Below are 25,428 nucleotides of genomic sequence, written 5' to 3'. Positions count from 1 at the left end.
GATGATGGCCATTATTCTAGTTGTGTACATCAAAATGAGACTAAAAAAAACTACTGTGATTAAAGAAATAAACCATTTTCTCAAAGAAACCGACTTATGCTAGAGAGCACAATAGACTCTAAGCTTTGAAGGTGTGTACAAATAAAATGATTTTTGACAGAAATAAGAAAGCAACCATCTGTTGTTGCTAATTGTTTTATTACTTTTTATTTGTTGCTATAACTGCATTTCCCCCTAAAATAATGAGGCAATGTGGGATACGTTTAAGAATTTAGAAAGCATTTATTCAAGAATGTCGGGTAGCAGGATCTTTTACTACATGAAAAAAGAAATAGCAAAAGAACAATGAGTCAGTATTGCTGATCTTTTATTTGGTTCATCCCAACCAATTTAGAATAGTTCCCCTCCTCCCAATTCGACATCTCTCAGTTTCCTTAGGTACATTACTGCCTCTGTGATTTTTGTGCTTGTGTTCTCTCATCTGGAGTGAGCTTTCTTCTACTCTCTTTTTTTTTTCTACTTTCTATTTTCTAGGACCCAGTTCAATCACCATCAGCTTGTTGAGTCCTTTGAGATTTTGAGTAAGTTCTCTCTCTCTCTCTCTCTCTCTCTCTCTCTCTCTCTCTCTCTCTCTCTCTCTCTCTCTCTCTCTCTCTCTCTCTCTCTCTCTCTCTCTTTCTCTCCCCTCCCTTTCCTTACTACCCCTATTTCTTTAGGAAATGCAATGATTAGAAAGACCCATAGTAAAGCTGGGATCCCAGATAGAGGCCTTGAGTGATTTGAGCTGGAAATCAATCAGAAGCCTAGGCAGCTGGCTTCAACTTTTAGGACCACATATATCCTCCCTCTGCCTCCTTTCCAGGAACATCAGCTTTCACTCTTCCTCTTTCCTTCTGCAATATCTGCAATACCCCTCCATTATCATTTCAGCTCTTGCTTTCAGATCAACTATCCCCAAGTAGCTGAATTATACTTAGGCTCTTAATTCTAAAGTTTGAGGACTTTTCTCATCTGGTCTTATTCTGGATACAGGGCAGGGTCAGTGTGGCATAAAGCGCTCCCTATGTCCACTCCCACAACAACCTGTGGGTAGAGAAGGGGAGAGGAGTAGGCAGGCATTGTAAAAGACATCTGATACCTGAAGAGTTGTGTTACTCACCCAATGAAAATTCCTGAAGGTTCCAGAATGTGTTTTATCTTCTAATTATTTTACTTCTAATTGTTATCCCACTATCATGCGGTTCTTAATACCAGTGACACAACAGAAACCTTCTAATAGGTTTTAATAGCATTTCAGTACCTAGTTCTTCCCTTGTCACTACCACGGTGATTCTGACTTCATTGGCTGGGGATTGGCCAAACACCAAATGTGAAAGAGCTGCTTGGCTTTCCTGGCTACCAAGACTATTTGATTCTCCTCATAACTGCAATCTTGATGGAAACTAAAGAAACTGAAATATTTATAAGATTATTTCTTTGTTGCTTTTTATGTCCCTCTCCCACAGTATAACCCCTGCTTTCACTGTATTTGATATCGGTATAATTTGTGGAGGGGAAGGGGGAAAACAAGTCGTTTAAATAAGGATACAGGTGGACCCATTGCAACAATGAGAAGTACAAGTTGTCATGTCGAAAACGAACTTTACAACTTTGGTGGGGGGGAGGATTGGGGGGGTGGGGGGAGGCTGGGAAGGAATGGGAAGGGGAAATAAAGGAGGAGGCTATAATGCTTGATAAGAAATGTACTCATTATCTTGCCCATCTAATTGTAACCCCTCTGTACAATATTTTCACAATAAAAAATAAATAAAAATTTAAAAAAACTTCCTTTGAAAAATGCATTTAAAGGTAAAAAATTAAAAGTTTTAAAAAAAGAAAGAAACTGAAATAGTTTGACAGTCTTATATGTAGCCTTTTAGGTAAGGTAACTCTCAGGTACTTTTATGTTGTTTTAGCAAGAAGTTAGTTCTAGATATATTAGCAACTTCAGAGAGATTAAAATATTAGGCTATTATTATTATTATCTGTTTTTCCATTCCTATAAGTAGTTTCATTAGACGTGGTTGCCAATAATTATTCATGCAAGAGTTTTCTTCTATCCCATAATCAATCAAAATATTGCCCTATTCCTAGATTCTCTCAAAGCAGGGTCTTGTTTGACTAGGAACATTTAAGAATTAGCAATGAATTCAGAGGATCAGAGTTCGAGGTCAACCCAGGCAGAATCCCAGAATCCACCTCAAAATCACCAGCCAAAAGCAGGGATGAAGTTGGTTTAAGTGGTAGAATGCCAGCCAAGAAAGCAAACTGAACAAGTGCAAGGCGCTGATTTCAAATCCCAATTCCAGCAAAATACTACTATTATTACTACAATAATTACTGCTGCTGCTGCTGCTACTACTACTACTACTACAACAAATAATAACAGCTTGGTAAGTTAAGTCCACCAGAAGAGATAAAGCTTCATTTGAATACTCATGTATATCAAAGTATACCCTTCCAATACTATCAGATATTTTATCATCCTACTTATGTAGTATATATTTTTTCTACAAACATATTAAATTTTAGGTAAAAATAAATATGTGAATTTACTCATAAATCATAATTCTGTAGAAACAATCATCAAAGATATTTATAGTAGTTATTAGTTATTTTCAATTGACACCTCTCAATGGCTTCTGAAAGCTTCATATAACCCTCATCTAGAGTTTCTCAACCACAGTACTATTCATATGGTGGGAGGAAAACCCTTGTAATTGGAGAGGGCAATATGACTGACTCAGATATTTAGCAATAACCTTATCTTTTAACCCCAGATGCTAGCACCACCTTCTAATGTTGATAATCAAAAACAGATGTGTTCTTATGTGTGTGAAGGATGTAATAGAGAGATAGGTAGAGAGCAAATTAACCCCAGTTGAGACTCCCCACGCTAACCCCAGTTAATTAAACTAAGATGATATTAGAGCTTGTGAAATATAATATCCTAAAAATGTTTCTACTGTTACTGAGATGAAAGAAACAGCCAAGTGTTATTTTGTGAGCCATTCTACTTGATTATAACTCCATTACCTATTTTGGATTTATATATATACCAATTGTGTATTTTATGTCTTTTAATAGGATATGCACTTCTCTCATCGTATTTTTTTCTTCATTAGGTCTTTATGTGATGGATCTATGGCTAGTTACCTGTGTGGTATGTTCATACATCTTGTTTCGTCAAGATGAATTTTGGAGTAAGACTGTTAATCTGGTATAAATATTAATTGAACCTATTATTAATCTTAAAAATCTCCAGGTCTGGATAATAAGCCATGGTCATCCTTTTATGCTTGCCAGGAGCAAGAAATTTATTCCTTTAACTTTGGTGAAAAGAGCAAAGAATAAAATTCAATTGACAATGCTTGATAGGAAATGTACTCATTTCCTTGTTCATGTAACTGTAACACCTCTGTACAGTATTTTTATAATAAAAAGTATTTAAAACATTCAATTGAAAATATAATACATGAGAATGTCTCTCCTTTCCTTTTCCTATTTCCCTGTTTCGTGAAGAAAAAGTTGCATAGAATGGATGAGTACTTGAGAACAGATCTAAGTTTGAACATGTTCCTAGAAGGAAGAAGCAGCTGAGGAGTTGTCAGTAGATGAGCCAGAATGGAGCTGGCAGAAACCCACAACTTGAGAAGGTTGTCTGTGGAAGGTAGTTCTTCTTTCTGATGTATCTCTGTAAGTTTCCATATCCTCTTGGCAGCTGGTCTGTTAAACAGAATTGAGAATAAATTAAATAACTGGAGGATAACTACGAAACAGTTAATTGAATTGCAGTCTTGCCAAATAAAAAATTAATGGGAGCTTTGAACTCAACCCCTCCAGGCCTTGTCTAAATCAGAACATTGATCTCTCAAGAATTTGAATAATCTTCCTCAAAAGTATTATAACTTCTAATATGGACTCTGACACTACAAAAGAAAAATGCAAGCAGATAGACAAGCCATGTTCATCACTTTCTCTGCCAGTCCTTCCTTAAGTGAAGTCTATCAAAGATAATGGAGAAGCAGAATTTAGAAGAAATTCACTTCAGGTACAAATAAGGATCAAACTAGTCCTTTAATAACCTGTAGGAACTACCAACCAAGGGCTACCACCTAAGAAAAATTAGTAGTGTGTCAAGCATGAGCACTGTCAGAATAAGTATCTCCAAAGAAAACAGGAAAGATGCATGAAAAATCAAATGTGTATTATTTTCATTTATGCTTATTTTTAAATTAAAATATTGTGTATTCAGAATGATAGGCTTAGAGGTTTCATCCATAAAACAATACCAGACTACTATAGCAAATAAGCATTAGAGAATGAGACAAGAATTTCTGGAAATTAAAGAAAAAGTTGACCAAGTTTAAAAAGAAAATTATGGGAGCTAAAGTCAATTAACTGCCAGGTGCCGGTGGCTCACACCTATAATCCTAGCTACTCAAGAGGCTGAGATCTGAGGGTCTTGGTTCAAAACCAGCCCTGGCAGGAAAGTCTGTGAGACTCTTATTTCCAATAAACCACTAGAAAACTGGAACTGGTGCTGTGGCTCAAGCGGTAGAACACTCGCCTTGAGCTGAAGAGCGCAGGGACAGCACCCAAGCCCAGAGTTCAAACCCCACAACCAACCCCCCCCCAAAAAAAGTCAATTAACTATCTCAGAACATAGAGATAAAATATATAAAAGTTAAATACAAAGAATCAAATTCAGAAAGTGATCATCCAGCCATTCAAAATCCTGTGGCACACATGCACGCAGGCCCTGGAGCTTGAACTGAGAGCCTGAGCAATATCTCTGAGCTTTTTTACTTAAGGCTAGTACTGTAACCACTTGAGCCACAGCTCCTCTTCTGGCTTTCTTGGTAGTTAATTGAATATAAAAGTCTCATGGGCTTTTCTGCTGGGAGTAGCTTTGACTCACAGTCCCCAGATCTCCATCTACTAAGTAGCCAGGATTACAAGCCTGAGCCATTGCCCCCCAACTAGAAACCTATTTCCAAAAGATTCTAGGAAAAGATAGAGCAGAAAGCACAAAAAAATCTTTCTCCATATCTAAACAACAATTGAAATGACCTATTAAAAGCTGACACCTTTTAGAAGATTTAATTTCATGTTATCTGCCTCTACCTCACATCTCCAACCTCACAAGAGATAGCTATGTATATGTTCCTGGAGCAAACTACACATGGCTTGGGGGAGTCAGAGTTAGCAAAAAGAAACATATCCTACAAATGCTGGAGATCTTTGTTTTTCTTGAAACTTGTAATTACAAAGGTACAAGATTATCAGAGAAAGGCAGCCATTTTGTTGTTCCTCTACATTATTTGCAAGGCATTCCTTTAAGTCTGAGTTGACTTCAAGGGCATTTATTGGTCTAAAATTTTGTTGTTGTTTTTTTCTTTCTTTGGTTTTTCTTTTTTCTCTCTTAGGAATCTCTTAGGAAAAGCAACTGGGAAAATTAGAAAATGAGTGCATGATCAGGGAAAGGCATGGATGTAGTGAAGTCTTGAGAAAACTCTCAAGTTTATGCACCAAGATCATTAATGACACAGATGCAGCCTACAGCAACAAAAATATAAACAAAAAACAAACAAAAGCATCAACCTCAAAGAAGCAGGAGATCTGATCTCCAAAGTTATCATATCATTTGATTCAAATATTCTGTTTTCCAGCAAAACAACAACAGCAAACCAGAAAACCAAAACAAAACAAAACCTTTCAAGGCATGTAAAGAAACAGGAAAGATGGTCAGTTAAAATTTTAAAAAGTCAAAGGAACTTGTCCCTGAGAAAGACTTGATATTAGCCTACAGAAAAAGACTTTAAGACAACTATTTTTTATTTTAAAAACACTGAAGAAATATATGTCAAAAAACATAATATATGAACAAAGAAAATATTGCCAAAGAATTCTTAAAAATAGAAACTAATTAGAAATTCTGGAAGAGTACTAGAACTGAAATGAAAAAAAAAATCATTGGAGGTATTTTAAAAATGAGCACTTGGGCACCATTGGTTCACACCTATACTTTTAGCTATGCAAGAGGCTGATACCTGAGAATTGAGATTGCAAGCTACTACAAGCAGACATATCCTCAACTCCCTTACTTCTAACTAGCCAGAACAAAATTATTGAACTGGAAGTGTGGCTCAAGTAGTAGAGCATCAGCCATCAAATGAAAAGCTGAGTGAGATCATGAGCTGAGGCCTTGAATTTAGTCCTTAGTACAAGCACACATACAAAAAAGTGAGGAGGGGAAGGAGGGAGGAAAAAGATTTGAACAAGCATAGACTTAAAGCAGATCAGTATATTTAAAGGTTGTCAGAAAACAGAAAGAGAAAAGACGGAAGAAAAGTGATCGAGAGAAAGCCTGGGAGATTAGTGGCATATCATTTAGCACACCAGCTATGCATTCTGTATATCCCTGAAGAAACAGAGAGATACAGAGAGACAATGGTAAATCCTAGAGTATATTATTTCAACTAATATGATGCAGTCACAAAGACAAATACTCTATGATTCCATTTATGTGAAGTACTTAGAACGTTCAAAATCATGGAATCAGAAAGTAGTTTCCAGGTGTTTGGGGAGGGAAAATAGACAGGTATATTTACTAAAAATAGGATAAAAATCAAAATTTAAAAAAAGACACAAATCTACTATTTATAAGAGCCTACAACATATTGAAAGTATGATGAAAGAAAGGCCCACTTACCAGACTACTGCTAGTCAAACTTGAGAAATTCAAAGTCTATAAAATTGGATGGAGAGAAAGATATAAAGAACAATGCTAAAACATTGACATTGTAAATGTTTATTTCTTAGAGTCATTAAACCATCAAAAAGCTTAAAAGATTATACACAGACAATACAATGTAAATGGAATGAATGGAAACCCTGCATTAATTATGGGGTTCTGTCTTGTTCAACTCTCACAGATGTAGTTTTTTTGTTTTGTTCTGTTTTGTTTTTGTCAAGCCCAGGCTTGAGCTCTGGGCCTGGGCTCAGTCCCTCAGCTCTTCAGCTCAAGGCCAGTGCTCTACCATTTGAGCCACAGCACCACTACAGATGTAGTTCTTAAAGGAGGCAGCAAGGCGTTTGTTCTGTTGAAAGCCAATATAATCAATTGAAAAACAATCAATACAAGTGTGGAGTGGGGGGCAGGCAGGGCACATTGAGACAAACACATAGAATCAAACTTTGAAACAAGGTGGCAAAGGTTTAGGAAGTTATTGAACAGTTAGATATAGTATCTTATAGAACACCTACAAGATGCATACACATGAAGCAAAACTTAAAGGAGGGTCTAGGGGGCCATGGCTCAAGTACTAGAAGTATTTTGTTAGTCAGGGAAAGGTCCTGTGTTAAAAAAAAAACAACTCAGTGTCATCACCAAAAAAAGAGACAAATATTTGGGGTTGGATGTGATGGTACAGGTCTATAATCCAATACCCAGGAGATGGAGAAGAGTCAAACACTAGTTTGAGGTAATTAAGGGAAAAAAGCAAGACCTAATCTCAACAAACAAGCCAAGTGTGATTGTGTCTGTGCTTCTACTTATTCAGGAGACCTAGGTAGGAGGATAGCTGTCTGAGGCTGGCCCTCAGAAAGGGCATGAGGTGTGGCTCAAGTGATAGAACACCTGCCTAACAAGTATGAGGCTCTGAATTTAAATCAGTACACCACACAAAACTGGGAAAAGTGAAAGATTTGAACAGTGCTGTGTTTACGGACGACAGATGGTACTTAAACTTTTTGATGTGTACAATCTGTTTACTTTTATTTTTTTTTTACTTTTATTTTTTAATTCATTATCTTTACGTAGTTGTACAAAGGAGTTGCCATTTAACAAAACAACTTATGAATATAATATATATTGATCAATATTAGCCATTTCGGCATTTTTACCCATCCCTCCCCCTCCCCACCCTTCTCTCATTGTTTTTAATTTTGTAGAACATACCTTGGATTCTTATCTGCAATCCTCCCTACCCCTTCTCCTCCACCCCCCTTTCCCCTTGACTCCACCACACCCCTTTTGAGTACCCACTTCCTGGAGTTTTATTTTGCTGAACTTTGATTTGGGCTTTCTTAGGAATTACTATTTGAGATCTCCCTTGAATCTACCACGTTTTAGTTAACACATTTGTGTACACTTGTATGCCATGCAAGGTACTTACAAGTTTGTAAGCTAAATCTAGCTTCTATATATAAGAGAAAACATGCATCCTTTGTCTTTCTGGCCCTGACTTACTTCACTTAATGTAATTTTCCCCAAGCTTTCCATTTCTTTACAAATGGGGTAGAGTATCATTCTTTCTAATAGATGAGTAATATATACCACATTGTCTTGATAATTTGTCCATTAAGGGGCATCTGGGCTGATCCCATGCATTGACTGTGGTGACTATGATGCTGCAATAAAAATGGTTATGCTGGTGGCTTTACTGTATCCTAATTTGTAATCTTTTGGGCAAATACCCAGAAGTGGAATTGCTGGATCATCAGGTAGTTTTATATCTAATTCCTTTGAGGAACTCCACACTGTTTTCCAGAACTGTTAAACTTGATGAATAAGAAAATAGAAAGTCGAAATGTCTCACAATAATGGAAAAAGAGGCAACCAATAACTAAAACTAAGAAAAGGAGTAGATGGGGAGTGGCGAATTTGTTCATCTTGGAAATAACTGTTAGCCCTTCAAGATCTTCATTATATTTTAATTTCTCAAATATAAACCATATCTATTTTATTTGAGTCTCATAAGAACTCTATGACGATTTGGGGCAGGTATTACTATACTCTCTCCATTTAATAGGTAACTCGTGTGAAGTCACTGAGAAAGAGCAAGAGCCAGCTATTAAATCTTCCTTCCTCTACCTCCTACTGTTTAGTAAGGTGTGGGGGTATTAATAACATGAAAAAGCATGCAGACAGCTTTTGAAAACATGGGAATCACATTAACAAGGAGAAAAAAGGACCCATAAACAGGAAATCCTGGTGAATGATTCAGCTGCAACCTTCCTCATCCCCTAACTTTTGTTCAAATGGAGCAGTATAGTCATTAGAATGTGAAACTCAGTCTAAGTCCAAGTTGTGTGTGGGAAAGGGAAGACTATGATAGGGAACTTATCTTTGCATATGTGTTATGGTATCAGGATTTGAACTTAGAGCCTCAAGCTTGCTAGGCAGGCACTTTACCTCTTGAACCTCTCCCCACACGTGCCACAGCTTTATCTTTTACGCTCATCCAAATTGGGTTAGTATATGGACAGAGAGGAGAGATTGGTGTACGTATAGGTCAGAAAGACCAGACTATTGGGCCTGACATTTTCATAATGCTCTCTTTAAAGTTGAAATTTATTAAAGAATCACAAATCTAATCAGCTATTTCAGACCATAATTTGTTTTTCCACCAGAGATATGAAGTTCTCCCTCCACACTTCAGAGCTCTTGACTTGAACTGGATTTTTTTAAAGCAAGTTCAGTTACAGGGCACTGCATCGCTGGCTTACCTGACATCGGGGTAGGTGTTTGATGAAACATGTCTAAATTTTGGCTCTCCCACGCTGACTCAGTTTCTACCTTCTGGTACAATGTGGTCTGCCAGGCTGGAATGGATGCCATGTGGTGACTCAGAAATTATTTTTTGCACCTATTTCTAAACAAGTTAAGTGAAAAAAAAACCATTGATAAGAATGATATTAGCAACTTTGTTATCAGTTTATAGTGAGGTAGTTCCCTTTCCTTCCGCCCCTCTCTCCACCCTCCTCTCCAATCATAACAACCTTCACCCAAGAGAAACAATCTACAAAAAAAAAATTAAAGATATATTTTCTGTTTTCATGTTGGCATTTTATCTTGGAATTGCTTAGGAGTTTAGGGCCCTTAGCCAAATCGTTACTGACATTCTTTTTCTTGACAATTAACCATTGCAAACAATGCTAAATGTTTCTTTCATTGGCACCTAGCCACAGACAATCAGATGTATCTTGATTTAGAGTCTTTACTGATTGTTTTAATCTCCATGACATGAAGAAATGTGTTAGAATCATGAATCAACTGGTATCAGTGGTTATTTGGCTTGATAATGCGCTCTCTCGCTCTCTCTCTTTCACACACACACACACACACACACACACACACACACACACACACACACACACACACACACACACACACACACACACACACACCTTTTCTCCAGTCACTTTTCTCAACAAACATGGTGATTGGACCCATTGCAAATGCATTCCTGCTCATTTTAAACTTCAGTTTTCTTGCTTCTACAAGATATACTAGACAAAGAGTTCTACAAACATATAGATACTTTTCCTCAAGATTTTCTTCTCTCTGAGCATATGGTTCAAGATAGTTGAGGACATGAGGCATATTGGCATTTGTATTTCTTGTACTCTCTCATTAAAATTGAAATCTAAAACCCTTTCATTTTCCCTTTCCTCTATAGCAGGAATAGGAGAACACAAAGAGTTGCCACCAACACTTAGGATCTCAGAGTGGAAACAGTAGGCCGTGGGGGGAGGAATCATCCTCACATTATCAATGGCAGCCTATGATTGTACCATAACTCACTTAACTAATCCCTAATGTTGCCTGTGCTTTCTTTCTCACTTCTCCCTAGTTATAATTAAATTGTGGCCTTGAAAACCCTTGAGCTAACTCATATTTTCCCGCTTAAGATCAGCTCCTAGAAGCAGAATTGCTAACGCAAAACATGACTAATTTTAGAACTTCTGATATAATTGAAGTTCTCTTCCAGGAAGTTTGTGCCAATTTATACCCTCTCCAGCTACTTCAAAATACTAATTTTTATATACCCCCCATCTGGGCCCATTAATTGGGTATATAAAAAAAATAGTTCATTACTTTAATTTACATGTCTTCAATTCCAAATAAAGTTCAGCTCTCTTCAATAACATGCTAGCACTTGTGTTTCTTCATCACCCTTTTATGAATTCTTTTACTCTTTGCCATTAATTTTTAAAAACTCTTTAAAAACTCTTCCATTATAAAAAGCTGACAATCTTTTTTTTTTTTTTTTTTTTTTGTCAGTCGTGGGGCTTGAACTCAGCCTGGGCACTGTCCCTCAGCTCTTCAGCTCAAGGCAAGCACTCTACCACTTCAGCCACAGAGTCACTTCTGGTTTTCTGAGTGGGTTTTGGAGATAAGAGTCTCACGGACTTTTCCTGCCCGGGCTGGCTTTAGCTGTGACCCTTAGATCTCAGCCTCCTGAGTAGCTAGGATTACAGGTGTGATCCACTGGTGCCCAGCTAAAGCCGATAATCTCTTACCATTTATGTTCCAAATATTTCTCCAATACATTGTTTGCCTTTGAGATTTGATGTCTGAATTTTAAAAACACATGAAGAAGTGTTTTTCAAAAAAAATTACATAATGTAACTAAGTCAAAATCGTGGCTTATTTCCTACATGAAATATAATAAACTATTCTTCTACCTTTTAATAATAGGAATAGGAATAATTGTTGTTCAAAAGCACCATGTATGAAATATAGACAGAGTAAGGCTGCAATGGTGCACAGATAATGTTATGGATTCGTCAGTAGCTTGGTTACATAAACTATTGTTGATCTATGCTCATTTAGTTTTGCCAGGTAGGGACAGGATAACAAGGAAAAAATGATCAGTAATGCAGAAGCAATCATCAGCATGTTATCTCTGGGCTGCTGGTTCTGGATCTTCCTTCACATTTCCAAACACTATGCAAAGGTCACAATGTTGTTGAGAGCTGACCAGAATTAACTTCTGTGTGTGAGATGGAAATTGGCTGGGAAGCATTGTGTAGGAGGAGGTATTTCTTCTTCCAGCAGATAGCTGGCTCTTGGACTGATAATTTACATGCTTTAAAGCTTTTCAGAGAAGTTAATTAAGCCATTTTTTTTTTTTTTGCTCTAAGACACAAACATCCATCTCCAAGCTTTCTAGCCTTGTGTGAGGGAGTTATCCTCCATATCTTTCTAACCTTTGCTTTTATTGCCACCTAACACTTCATTTTTGCCGTCATGTTAAAGGTTTGTTTCTCTTGACTTTATAGACTTTACCTAGCACAGGCCAGATGAAGAAATACTAAGAAAATGTACCCGTTGTTGAATCAATTGCTGTTAAAAGTTCATTAAGGAGCATATATTCTAGATGTATGCTTTCTGGTTTGTAACTGCAGATGACTCCTCCTCCAGAGGCTTCCTCCAACACTTCAAACAGAACACATTGAAACTGTGGCAACCCTTCACCCCTCCACCCCACCTACACAAGCTAGTTCCCAACGAGCCTCTACATTTGTTTAGTGCTTCCTCCTAGAATGTGAGTAAAACCTGCAGCTTGATCCTAACCTATAAAATATGGCAAAAATGGATGGACTTTCACTTTTTTGAGTAAGTTGTGTGGCAAGAAGGAAGTGGAAGTTTGCTGTCTTTTGTATACAAGAATCTGTCTTAGCAAGTAGCAATTAGAGCGTGTCATTGGCCCTGAAGGAGCAAGGCACTGTGTTATGTGTAAACTGCTTATGGGGCAGAATAACTCGCAAGCAATTACCCTCCAAGACCCAGGTGACCTCCATATCCAACAACCAGCAGAAAGCTAAGACCATTAGTAATATATTTACAAAGAAATTGATTCTTACACCTTGTTTAAATATTTGTGAGTTGTTCAGTAGAGATCCAGGTAAGTTATTCCTAGCTGTTGACCCATAGCAATAATGAGGTAATAAAGGTATATTGTATTATACTACACTGTTTCTGGTAATGTGTGAAACAGCATATAGAACTAATATAATGAAACTTACCATCATTGTATCTTTCTCAGGACCATTGCATTTTCTGTATATCGGTACAAATATCTTTCCAGTGAAATTTACTGTTGTTCTCCAAAGTCAAAATCCCCAAAGGCTGTAAATTTTTGGTTAAACCTGTCTATTTTTTATTTAGACTGTCTCTCGTACTACAGTTTCTGTGTCTTTATTCATTTCTCTTGTTCATTCCCTCATGTCTTCTCACAAAGATTTGCAAATCTTTTCCTTCCTTATTCTTTCACTGTGCCTTTGTTCTGAGCAATGTTGGCACCTTTCTCCAACCAAAATCCCCCTTTGCCAATACCAGCCGAGTGAAATGTCCAATACAATGCAAGCTCTGTGTAGGAGGACAGGTGGTTCTTTAAGTCTACCTGTTGCACTGTATGTCCGATGAGCAGCAAGTATGCGTGTTGGATAGTAACAAGTGCACAGATCAGAATATTGAAGCTGGAAATGGCGCTGGGGCTCAAGTGGTAGAGCGCTAGCCTTGAGCTGAAGAGCTGAGGGACAGCACCCAGGCCCAGAGTTCAGGCTCCAAGACTGAACCCCCAAAAATAAATAAATAAACTTAAAAAAAATGAAGATTAGGAGTAAGAAAAGTCCTGATAACTTTTGCTTTTGGTTCTAGGAGAAATGTAATAAATGGTTGTGTACTAAGAATTTTCAGAGCCCACCAGTCTCAGAACAGATAATGAGTAGAATGACGTTACATCTCACTTGAGCTTTCCCTTTAAACTCAAAATTATCCTAGCCAGACTACGAATTTACCTACCGTGGTGGCTGGTAGGTAAAGTTGCTATTATTATAGTTGAGTAGGAACACCAGATCAGTTAGCCGGGCATGTTTCCTCATTCTAGCTCCTACACATTACCTCCATTTTAAATATATTGAATTGGAAGGAAATGTAGAGACAGCAAAGCTGTATGCTCTTGTTATTTTTTCTCTCTGTTGTTAAACCATTGCAGTTTGCCAGATCCTTTAACCCCAATTGTAAATCTCAAAGGGAATTCAGTCCCATGTGTTTCCAGTTAGTTTGCACTTGAATTATCCAAAAGTTTTGTAAGAACTATTTGAAGTCCAAAAACCTTTGTGAAGCTTTTTTAACCCCCTTTATTTTACTTTTTTTTGTTGGTGATGTGTTTTGCAAGGAAGTAAGTAGAAAGCAAAGAGTGAGAAGAGAATGTTGAGTTAGAATCAAGATTATAAATATCTCTAAAATGGCGGAAGTAACAGAATAAAAAAATTTAAGATATGAAACCTGTTCTGTTCAAATGAATTTGAGTGTAGCAAAGTAAAATGGTTTCATTGTTGAAAATAATCTCTGCCTATAATAAACGTCCATATGTTTCCTGATTTATGTAATAATATATTTAAATCTTATTTAAATATTTTAAATAATTTCTACCCTAAACTGGGGGGTAGAAATTATTTAAAATGCTCGGCCATATATCTTTGACTATTAGTAGAATCCCATCTCTATTAAATGAGAATTAAAAATTAGAGAATTTCCAAACTCAGAGAACAAAGGAGCTATCAACAATAGACTGCCCAAAGGACTGGATGATTTTACATTGAATTCTGATATGTGTGCAATAATATAACCAGCTAGCACATTTGAAAGTTGGTGAGTGTTTGCAAAAATAAAAGTTTGTTACATTGTAAGCAATTTAAAAAACAGTGTAATAGAATTGTTCTCTCTATAAATACAAACATACTAATGTTGTATTTACAAACTCTTTTTGTTCAACTTATTTTGTTTCAGCCTCACACATCCCTAGCAGAGAATGGCAATGTGCCTAGACCTCAGGGAGAGGCATCCCTGCCTCACTGTTTCTGCCTATTACAAGTTGTATTTGGTCCAAACACGGTACATTCATGGCCTATCATGTCTAAGCATAATAACAGATTTCATGTATTTTGTATGCAATGACTTACATTATGAAATGAAACTCTTATGACACATTATTTCTTCTTATTATCACTTCTTGAAATTGGATAGATGGATACATATGTCACTTCATAGGTTTTTTTCCCCTTCCATTGAGGCATTATCCACTGTATTCAGTGCCTCTTAGTGTTGAACAAAAGACTTTGCCACCATCATAGTAGAATTAACTCACAATGAAATCCCTGCTTACCACATGCAATAATGGTAGCATTTGGGAAGCATGTTTATTTTTGGGTTTCTGAGCAGATGCATTTCTACAGTTGAAAAGAAGCTTGCCAAGAATGTAGTTCTGAAATCCAGCCATTTTAATAAGTAAATCCAAAATAGTGGTATAAGTTCTTGACCATCTGCTATTATTTTTATAGAGCATTATGGCCCAGAGTGGAAAGGAAGAAAATAATGAATTTTCAGGTGCTAATTCTAAAATTCTGTTACTTAAACAACTCATGTTCACTTATTATTTAATAAAATGTATTGTAATTTATTTTGGGACTAGCTGTGCATAGGATTTGTGTTGATTTGCATAATTAGGCCTGTGAAGTTTAGTTCTCTAACTTCATTAGTATTTTTTCTACTCAATCCTTGGTGTCCAAAATGTACTTAAAGTCTGGGGAGGAGAATAGAAATAGTATTTCCCGTGCTATGTTAAAGAAAGATTAAAATTTAAATCTTTAGGAAGTGCGTCTGTGGCTCAGAGTGGTAGAGCACTAGCCTCGAGTAGAAATACTAAAGAACAGAGCCCTGACCCTGAATTCAAGCTCCATGACCAACAGAAAAATTAAACCTTTGGGGAGAGGGGGGAGAGATGTGGTTCTAGTAAGAGCATTTGCCTAATAAGCATGAGGCCATGGCTCAATTCTTGATATCATGGGGAAAAATAATCTTTAGGAAGAGAACACATAGCAGCTTTAACTTTCTACAAGGTAAATATAATGGATTTAATTTATTTACTGAGCAGATTGTGAAAACAGACACTCTGACTCCTAAAGATATGAAAAGGGACTTTCTCAGGGAAACAGGAATCACAGAAATGTGAAAAGTGAGAAAATTACCATTTGTTTTCAAGGTAGCCTTTCTTGTGTCATCCCACTGCGAATGGAAAGCTGTTATGTTCACCAGACTTGAAGGTTACATACCCCAAGGCATAGCAGAGTGACCCTAAGCCATTTGACTGCTACCTTATTTCTTTCTACAAAGCTTAGAAATATTTTCACTAGGAAAAAGGGACAAAAGGTATTTAAGTTTGGCATTTAATCATGGGTTCCAGGGAATATAAAGAAATACAAAAGTTAATAGCCAGTTTTAAGAAATACAGAAGGAAAAGAAAAAAAAACCTAATTTTAGAAATAAATTGCCATCCTAATGAATTTAGATTATATATGTAATTCTTGTTAAGATTCTTTACTTTTTACAATATTTATATTTATTGAGGCAAGGTACTTTATTGTTTAACCATAACACAATAATAACAAATGCTAATTTCTCATGTGCCATAACAATATCAGAGGCATAGGGACAAATTGGCTTCTGTCCTTTTCAACAGGGTATGACCCTATTAGGAGATGTTTTAAAGACGTTTCTTAGCATTTTGAACAAAATATTTTTACTCCCTACTGAAAATAGTTTAACAAGAAGTCCCAGAGGAATCTTGTCTTTCTCATAAAGTTGCTTTTAAAATTTTTAACTTTGGACTTTCCTTTCCAAATGCACAGTTGATATATGCTCTATCTCCAAATACAAATTTGGGAGAAACAACAAATTGTTCTTCTTAGTTAATAGACCTTTGCCTAATTCTTCTAATAGAGGACATTTTGCTACATTGAAACACTCAGTCTATAAGTCTACAATTTAAAATGATGGCTCATAAATCAATCATATATCTTATGATTCCTAGTATATTCAACCCAGCATCTCTTTTTCAACATACAAACAAACATGCACACTTTTCAGCTTCCATACAGATCCTAGACTATTAATAAGTTGTGCACTATAACTCTTGGAAGTGTGAGTCAAAATATCACATACCTGCTGTGTAGCCTTCCTTAAATAACACCACTTACTTAATGATTCCATTTCCTGGCTTGAAAAATAGGATCATTGCGGCAACACCAATTAAGATCAGTGAATACACTTAACAGTGTACATACAGTTTGCAGCCCAGCAACCAGTATGAGGAATGCGGTTACTGTAGTCAGTTTTAGCTTATCATTAATTAACTCTTTCCTGATTTTTTGTTAACTAAATCATATTTTCCTAAAATGGAAATCCTCTTTTTAAATCAATAAGATGTAACACATATTGTGTAAATAATAACTATCAACCACTGGTCAGTTTCTGAGCAAGTGCAGGGCATACTAAGCCCATTATCTGGTATGTGTAGATAGCAATGTTTGTAATACAGGATCTAAAGTGGGCATTAAGATTGTTTTGACCTCCAAAAACATCAAATACAAATGTGCTTATGGCTCATTGTTAACTCAACCACTCATTTTAATATACTAACACTTTATGGAGTTGAGTAAGTATAATAAGAATGAACACTATAAGAAAATAGATTTGTATTTACCATAGCTGAGATATGGAACCAACCCAGATGCCTCTCAGTAGATGAATGGATCAAGAAAATGTGGTATATATACACAATGGAATTCTATGCCTCCATCAGAAAGAATGACATTGCCCCATTTGTTAGGAAATGGAAAGACTTGGAAAAAATTATATTAAGTGACGTAAGCCAGGCCCAAAGAAACATAGGTCCCATGGTTTCCCTTATTTGCAATAACTAGTGTAGGACAAGTAGAAAAGGTAAAAAACTATATACAGATGACCATATAAAATGATTTGAAGTGAAATGAACCCCAAGATAGGGACACAAATTTTTTTTCTTGCTTGCTGTTGTTTCTGATGTGTTTCTAATCATGTGATTATTTTTGTTTCTTTGTATGTTCCTCCCCCATGGTATAACCCGTTTTCACTGTATTTGATGTAGGTGCCCTGCATCTTGTATATACACTTCTCTAATTTGGGGAGAGGAAGGGACAAAACAAAATGCTTAAATAGGGATACAGGTTGACCCATTTTAACAATGAGATGTACCAGACACTATGCTGAAAAGGAACTTTACAATTTAGCTGTGTGGGGGATGGGAGGTAGTTGTGTAGGTGGAAGGAAAGGGATGGTAGCGGAAAAACAAAGGAGGAGGCAACAATGCTTGATAGGAAATGTATTAATTACCTTGCTCATGCAACTGTAACTCCTCTGTACAGTATTTTTACAAAAAAAGAAATGGAAAGACTTGAAAAAATAGATTTGATATATTTTTGAAAACCCTCAGCCTAACTAATTCAAACATGTCATTCATTGTTTATCAAATCCTTAATGACCAAACCAGGAAGATATATGGAAGAAATAGGTATTGAAGCTTTTTGGTCCTCTCCTAAGAATATCCTCCTTTAGTATCACTGTGTGAGTGTCTAGAGATCTGTATAGTTTATCATAATAGTTATCAAAATGAACTTCAAGAAATGGAAATGAGAAGGCTTTTTTTTCTTTTGTTGCTGGGTTTTTTTCCCTGTATCTTTTGTCTTGTTTATAAGTTTATCTGTTTCGGCCAGGGTAAGAGGTGGGGATGGGACTAAGGGTGAACAAATGCAGTAGTGATACTCACTAGACACTGTGGAAAATGAACTGTACAACTGTGGGTGGGGATGAGAGGGAAAACTGAGAGAGAACAAGGGAAGGGGTGACACTGTTCAAAAAGAAATGTACTCGTTACATTAGAGTGACTTATGTCACTCTAACCCCTCTGTACATCACCTTTACAATAACAATAAAAATATGTACTTTAAAAATATAGGGATCATCAGGTTCTCAGTTTATACTGGGCTATTTCCATCATCATCTAACATGTAGAATTATCTCCTGCCTTGAACATATGAACAAATAAATAAACCCTAGTAGACTCTATGCATTCCTCAAAGACCACCCTGTTTCTCTGTGCTGAGTCCTCCTTGGGACTGTATTGGTCTAACAATTCCATTGGAAGTTCTCTTGTCAAGGTCACAGATAGTGCCTACCTGGCCAAATTCAATGACATTCTTCCTTTTTCCTCTTTGACTCCATTTATTGTTAGATGGCTTCTAGTCCACTATCATCCTAACTTATTTCTCTGATCTCTAAGTTTTGAAATGCAGCTGCAAGGCCAGGTTTTTTTCTCTCTCTCTTTCCTTCCCTGTCCCCAACCCCCCCCCCCCCCGCCCGCAAGTCATTTTTCATCATCACCTTTACTTCCTATGCATCTGCCACCAGGCCCTTACTTCTAAATATCTCAGCATACAGATTTATCCTAAATCTCTCAACACTGACCTGTTCCTTATGTTAGTGATTTGTTTATTCAGTGGCTGATTATTCACTACTAAATAAAATACAGGCACTTCAAGCTTAATTTTTCCACAGCAAATTCCCTTCAGACTTGTGTATCCTAAAGATTTAAACCATGGAATATATTTTTCTGGTTCTTTTGCAGCAAGAAAAATCCAATCAAATGAAATTAACAACTGTTTAATTTATTCTTGTATTTCATCTTTCACGTTCCACATTCTATTCATCAGTAAATCCTTCAGCTCCAGAAACTTCCCATCACCTTCCCCATTACGCTTTGCGAGTATACTATCATCACCTTTCACCTTTTTGCAAACAGCTTATGGAAATGGACTTCTCTGTGTCCTCTCTGAGTGCTGTCCCTCAGTGCTATCCTTCAGCTCAAGTTTAGCGCTCTACCACTTGAGCTACAACGCCACTTCCTGTTTATATGTTTATATAAACACATTTTTATATTTTGTTAGTTTTTTTTCTTTCGTCAGTAGTGGTATTTGAACTCAGGGCCTCACACTTGCTAGGCTGGCACCTGAGTCATGTCTCCATTCCTGCTTTTTATTAGTTATTTTGGAGATGAAATCTTGTGAACTTTTCTGTCTGGGCTCACCTCAAGCTGCATTCCTCCAGATCTCAGCATCCTGAATAGCTAGCTTCATTAACTAGCTTCCTTGTTTTACCTTACATTTTTACATTTTTATATATTCTGAGGCTAAAATGTGATACTTAAGTTCTAATTTTTTTATTAAGGTACTTGAATATAAAATTAAAACCAATGTTAATACATGTACTTGTATCCCTTAAGTTTATTAAACTCATTTATCAGTTCTCATGACTTTTATTACATTCATTGAAATTGTTTATTCAATCTAGGACTCAATGTTCAATAGGAAGCAAGACAACAGGTATTCTAATTTAATTTCTGATCTTAGGAAAAAGTATTTAGTCTTTTACAAATAAGGATAATACAGCTATTAATTCATTCATTAGCATGTTTGTGGCAAATAGATGATCTTTCTAGGCTAAGGAAATTCCCTTCTGTTCCTGGGAGGTGTTCTGTTCCTGGTGGTGGCTCATTCCTATAATTCTGGCTACTCAGAGGGTTGAGATTTGATTACCACGACTCAAAGGTCTCAGCAGAAAAATCCATTCAGCTTTTATCTCCCATAAACTACCAAAAAGCAGGAAGTGGAGTTGTGGCTCAAATGGTATAGCATTATCATTGAGCAAAAAAAGTTCAGGGTCAACACCCAGGCTCTGAATTAAAGCTCAATGAATGACATGTGTGTGCGTGTGCACACGCGCATGCACGCGTGCACACACACATGCACACACACACACATACAAAACAAATAAAAAACAACCTTGCTCCCATAGTCTCCTATGCATGACTATTATTGATTTCATTATATTAGAATTTTTTCTTTGTGTATTGTCTTCCCAAACACATTAGAACATTGATAAGAACTATGTCTTTCTTTCCAGGCATTATGGGACCCAACTGTAATCCCAGCACTTGGGAAGCTGAGGCAGTAAGATCTCCAGTTCTATGTGAGCCTGGGCTACCTGTAAGACTCTGTCTCCTAAAACAAAATGAAATGAAACAACCTCCCTGACCAAACACCTCTTTCTTATTGTAACCTTGATATTGAGAGAACAAAGGAGACATCGATCTTTAAATTCATATTTATATATGTGTATTTGTATATATATATATATATTATACATGTATGTATTCACATATGCACATATATGAATATTTCACATAAATATATAAAAGCAAGTCCTTTGAAAAAAAATCCTTTCCTTAAAGTGAAAATTGTTAGCACCATTACTGAAATCACTGTTGAGGTTAAACTTATTCGATTTAGAAAACATTTGGGGAATTATTTAGAGTCTGTGAGAGTAATTCTTGTGAGGAAAGTCAGGTAAAGGACAATGATAATTCCTTACTTTCTAGAACTTAATTGAATTCATTGAGATTTATCACAACTATTGTGATTATTAGGACATCGATCAATTGCTACGCAAGTTTTTGTTGGTCTTCTTTAGCATTTTTCTTTCCCCCAAAACAAGCTATATTAGTGGGCACATTTTAACACCACAATTAGTCATGGATGTGGTGATTCATCTGGTTGGCTTATAAAATGAAAGCAGCCTTGCCCTTCCTGAGCATTGACTGTTGGCAGCTCGTCTTCCCCCCGCTCCCCGCCCCGCACCCCAGCTCTGAATCAGATGTGTATTTGTTTGAGTAATCAAGAAAGAACTGTCTGTCTTGTGACCTTAGAGGCTGGTGAAAGGGAGCAACTGAGTGTTTTTGGCGTTGGAAAGTTAGCAGAACAATGCAAATCTGTAGACCAGAGAGCTTCTCTGCTTGGCTGCTTCTTCTGGGCAGACTTGAATGTCACACAATACTCTGATTGCCAGCAGGATTTTTCATCCTCGGCAGAAAACCATTTTAATATAAGCAAAATGGACCTCTGGTCTTATAAAAACCATGCTTAAACTCTCAGTGTGTTCATTTTGTTAAATTCCCTGCCTTCTATTAAGACCTGCAGTCGTTCCTACTGTGATAAGAGCCAGCAAGAAACAGCTTTACAAAATGGATCCCATTAGGAAAAAAGCACAGCAAATAACCCAGCTAGGGAATGAATGAATCAGCCTAATGTAAATTAGGTGAGACAATTAGACCATACAGAGATGAAATGGAAGCGATTTCAAAGATGGGTTAGTGGGGTGATAGATAGCCAGGGAGCCCAAGAACTTTGAAGAAAATGACAGATCTGATGACAATGAACCAAAAGGATCTGCCAGAGCAAAGGATTCATATCCTATAATGAATCCACTCATCTTATTTGCCTGCTAATCAATGGATGCTTTAAAGATATCATTTAAAGGAAGTTCAAGTATTTTCTTTTAAGGATGCCTATTAGATTATTTATAAAATTCTCTCTCTCTCTCTCTCTCTCTCTCTCTCTCTCTCTCTCTCTCTCTCTCTCTCTCTCTCCCTCCATATATATATATATATATGGTATCTCATATAATATATATATATATATATTACCATTAGAAAGCTAGATGCAGTAGTGCAATTCACAATTCAGTAAAACATCTAAGTCTCCTCTAATGTTTGCCATCCTGTCATCCTGCAAATCTATGGTTTTTGTTTTTAGATACTTAGGATAGTCTCCAACATTCTTTTGCCTGAATAAGGAAAAGACCTCCATTAGCAGAGCTGAGCTTGTTACATACTTTTGACTCATGTTCTCAAATGATCTTATTCTATATACAATCTGTGGGGATATGTGTATTGTTCTGATATCTTCCAAAAAGGAAATTATTTTGAAAACAATGTCTGATAAAATTAACTCAGGAAAATACACTTTGTAAATCTGAAGATATGAGTATTTTTGAAGTCACGCTATAAAAATACTGATGATTATTCTTTTTTTTTCTGTCAGTCATGGTGCCTGAACTTGGCCTGGACTCTGTCCGTCAACTCTTCAGCTCAAGGCGAGCGCTCTACCATTTGAGCCACAATGCCCCTTCCGGCTTTTTCTGCTGATGTGGTGTTGAGGAATTGAACCTAGGGCCTCTTGCATGTAAGGCAAGCACTCTACCACTGAGCCACCTTCCCAGCCTCCCTGATGATTATTCTTATCAGAAAGCAGTATTAAATAAAATTAGGGGAGCAATAGTGTTTCGGATTAAGGTTCTTCACATGGCCCTCAACATGTCAGACAGAACTAGAAGGTTAATCCTGAGTAGGTGCTATGTAATCTGTACTAAAGGTGAAAGAAGACAAGTATGAAACAAACAAACAAATAACCCAAGTAGATTCATGAAAGTCATAAGGGTCCCACGCAGCAACAAATATTAGAAGTTCGTTCAGTTTAATACTATATGGAAAGCACTGCCTCCTTGTTTATGCTTTCTTCAGCGTTTTCTGCTTAGAAAGACTACTCCTCCGCTCAGCTCCTTGGAGCAACTTTCTATTTCATTGGTAAGATGATTCTTAATTCATGAATTATTAATAAAAGATCACTTAACAACTTCATGAAGGTTGACTTTTTGCTAGTAGTTATAATATATATTTATATTAAAGGGAAAGTAGAAAAAAGTCAATTTGAGAAATGTGATACAAAAATTTTAAATAATTACATTCAATAAATGACTAAAGTATCTCATAAAAGCCAATTCTCTCTATATATAGTAAAACATAAATGGCAGGCTAGGAATATTGTTTTGTGGTAGAGTGCTTGCCTAGCATACATGTAGCCCTGGGTTTGATTCCTCAATATCACATGTGCAGAAAAAGCCAGATGTGGCACTGTGGCTCAAGTGGTGCCAGCTTTGAGCAAAAGAAGCTCAGGGATAGTACCCAGACACTGAGTTCAAGCCCCAGGACTGGCCCAAACACACACAGACATATAGACACACACACACACACACACACACACACACACACACATACACACAGACGCATGTGCACACACACAAATAGCTAACATGAAGGAAGCAGAAGTCGATGTTATTTAAAGAGACAAAATCAGATTTCCACACCCCAACAGTGAAGAATTTCTTTTTGATTGGCCTCCTGTTTTTCTGAGGAGAAACTTGTTTAAACATGCCAGATCCTGCTCTGGCCCTTTTGACTCAATTCTCCCCAGAGATTGAACAAACCAAGCCAGTCTTTATTCCCATGGGGACCTGGACAAAGCTTGTGATGCTCTGACTCTGACTCTGACCCCAAATACCTCATTCAGAAGTTAAGTGTTAGAGGTCAATTGTGTGTAGCCACAGCTCAAATGCCATATTCTTCAAACCACCTTTTGGGAGCAATCTGGTTGAACCCCCTCCCTCTATCTTCAATAGGTTTGGGGTCATTTGTGGATTCTACTGAAGCTTGAATATTAGTTAAACAACAAAATTGTGTTACCATCCCCAAAAATTAAACCAGATGCATTTTTGTAGAGGATAAAGAAAACCAGCAAAGGAAAACAATACTTGTTTTACACTAATGGATGACATCAGAAAGGTAAGAGACCCAGCACATAAAGAGCAAAGGCTCTAGTTAGATAATTATTAACTTGCCAGAGAAGAACTAGAACTCAGAAAAAAAAAAAGAACTGAAAGAAGAAAAGAGTGATGAATTTTTCCCCTCCATTCTTCTTCCAAAAGAAAGCAACCATGTATATGTTTGAAAGGGAGGCAGGAAGACTGTCAGGCTATAGAGACAAATCAGATTCCAGATGACTGATGATAGATTTAAATAAGAACCAATCATAGCACAGCATGAGAGATTCCATAAGGCTATGTTGGAAGAACTTTCTAACAAGCTTCTCCACAGGAAGGAGAACAGGAAGAAGCAAGACAGTAATTACTAGGTGCTTCAAGGAAAACAGAACTGTACTAACTTTTGTTTTATCATGAATACTACTAGGGTAAACAGGCTTGTTTGGAGCGCTAGTAAAATAATGCACTCAGAACACTTGACACAGTACCTGGCACACAGAACAGGATGACTAAGAGAATGGAAATGGTTTGCCAAAGTCAGACAGAGCAATGTGATGCAGAGCAACGTGATGATAATGAAGTATTATTTTTATTTAGACTAGAAAAGAAAATGATTAACTCGCCCTTCATAAGTTGAGCATTCCTCATGGAAAACTCTGCTTTTTATGCAAAAGAACTCAGCAAAGACTTTAAAAAATGATAGACTGTAACTAAATGACAAGCAAAGACTGATTGAGACTCATTTACAGAAGCGCTCTGCAACCATGCCTCCACCTCCACCATTTGGTGGAGTCTGCCAGCCCGTAAAACCCCATCTAAAGGCTTCCCTCACCCTTCCTCTTCCTTCCTCAGTAGCCATTGTATTGTCTCCTCTCAAATTTGGACTTTGAGCTCCACAGCTTAAGAAATCTGTGACTGGAAATCATCTCTGTAATTTACTATTTGCATGACCTTGACCAAGTTAGGACATCTCTCTTGACCTTTGTTTCTTCATAGATACTATTTACTGGGTAAAGGATAGCCTACATTTATTTCAGTTCTCAGTTATAATAACGCATGCATATTGAATCCTTGACACGGTGCCTACCACACAATAATATCTCAGTAATAAGACAAAAGGTAGTCTGCCTCATTCTCTAGCATGCCACCTTGCTTCTCATGATCTTGCATGTCTGTGTATGTACACTGCAACCTGGAAGTTGAATGTTGGAATGAATTCAGAATAC

The 25,428-nt window shown here is 36.9% G+C and overlaps 1 long non-coding RNA gene across 2 annotated transcripts in view; it reads right to left on the bottom strand.

Moving 5' to 3' along the window:
- Positions 1–320: 320 nt before the first annotated feature.
- Positions 321–25,428, bottom strand: part of LOC138810112 (uncharacterized) — a 37,496-nt gene continuing 12,388 nt past the window's right edge. The window contains exons 1-4 of one of the 2 annotated variants that reach the window (XR_011367029.1): positions 16,838–16,916; positions 9,553–9,698; positions 6,755–6,790; positions 321–3,765 (exon numbers count right to left, since the gene is read on the bottom strand). This is a non-coding gene — a long non-coding RNA (uncharacterized lncRNA). Of the gene's footprint in view, positions 3,766–6,754; positions 6,791–9,552; positions 9,699–16,837; positions 16,917–25,428 lie in introns of those variants that run through there. The other variant, XR_011367030.1, reaches the window with a different exon arrangement.

This window comes from Dipodomys merriami, unplaced genomic scaffold (genome assembly GCF_024711535.1).
Source record: "Dipodomys merriami isolate MVZ:Mamm:240054 unplaced genomic scaffold, mDipMer1.0.p SCAF_5, whole genome shotgun sequence".
In the NCBI taxonomy this organism is placed as follows: Eukaryota; Metazoa; Chordata; class Mammalia; order Rodentia; family Heteromyidae; genus Dipodomys; species Dipodomys merriami.
Note: the sequence above shows the minus strand (reverse complement) of the source record. Positions and strands in the feature narration are given on the sequence as shown.